This window comes from Arachis ipaensis, chromosome B02 (genome assembly GCF_000816755.2).
Source record: "Arachis ipaensis cultivar K30076 chromosome B02, Araip1.1, whole genome shotgun sequence".
Lineage (NCBI taxonomy): Eukaryota > Viridiplantae > Streptophyta > Magnoliopsida > Fabales > Fabaceae > Arachis > Arachis ipaensis.
Genome location: NC_029786.2, coordinates 1,750,235 through 1,751,801, shown reverse-complemented (window position 1 = coordinate 1,751,801; position 1,567 = coordinate 1,750,235).

Here is a 1,567-nt window from a genome sequence, read left to right as displayed (position 1 = left end):
TTCGATAACCGATCTGTTTTTTAAAACATTGGTTGAAACCGTGAAAGTGCTTTTTACCTCGCACTTCTAAAATCTAGATAGTTGTGTAAGACTAAGGATTTGTTTGGAAAGTTTCAAAAGTAATTTTTTTGAGTTTTTGACTTATAAAAAAGTAGTAGTATTAATGTCTGGTGCAATTTTTAAAACTAAATTGCAGCTTTCTTAAAAGCTATTTAAAAACTTATAGAGAAGTTGAAAAAAATGACTTCTCTCATCATATTACTATCACATATCACATTTTTATAAAATAAATATTTTTAAAACTAAAAATTTAAATACAAAATAATTTATTTATAAATTACTTTTAATATAATTATTTATTATTTAAACTATTTTTTCAAAAAAAAAATTTAATTAAATTATTTATTCAAACTGTACCTAAAAATTGCTACTACCATGATCATTTTGAACTTTGCTTAATAGGGTTATCTCCCCAGCCACACAAAAATGTTGTGATTAATTAGCCGCTGGATTTGCTTTTTGACATTGTTTATAAAGTAAGTACTGAAATGATAATTATTAAGATGACCAAAACAAGATTAATCACCCATTTCCATTTCTTCGCCGACCAAATCATATTGTCAATGGTTTATATCATCAACAGTTACTTGGATTTTTTGTCACTTAATATCAACAGTGACCTGAATTGATTCAAAATAAATTTTATCATCTTTGTGTTTTATTTATTTATTTAAAAAGGAGGGTCAATACTATTTTTATGTAAAGTTTGTATGTAAATTAATAGATTTAGAGAAACCACAAAAAAAAAAAAGAAAAATATATATATATTACACACACACAAAACGTTACCCAAGGCTTCACCCCTGATCATAAAGGTTAACAGGTGATCGTTTAGATTTAAATAAAAAAGATAAATTCCAATTAATTGTTTCTAATTTAGTTCAGTTTATGTATATATGGTCATTATATAAAGGTTTTAAAAATAGTATATTCACATAAAAAAAACCAGTTATTATGTATTTGTGCGCGCACGCGTATAGAGAGGATAAAATATTATTTTAATATTTAAATTAAATCATAATTTAATTTTTAATATTCAAAACGTCTTATTTCTATCTTAAAAATTTTTTAATGGATTTAATATTGTGTTATCATTAAATTTTACATAAATAATTAATAGAATGACCGACGTGGACGTTAACAACGTTATTGTTAAATCATATATTTTTTCATGTGTTAAAAACACATAACAAAAATTTTCTTATAACACTTTTTTTTGTCGATCTCCTTCTTGTCAAAAAATTTCAAATCCTATCAATCAATCATCAATGCTCCAAAATCAAAAGAAAAACTTTTACATTAGTAATTGTTGGTGGATTAATTTTACTTATGTATCGAAATCAAATGTTATTAACTCTTTAATATGCTAATTGTTCATATCAAATTTAATTACGGGATAATATTAAACACGTTTAAAAGTTTTTGAAACTGAAATAAAAAATTTGAATCTTTTTTAGAATTCAAATAGTACATTTGAAAAGTTAGGTACCAAATTAAGAATTATTAT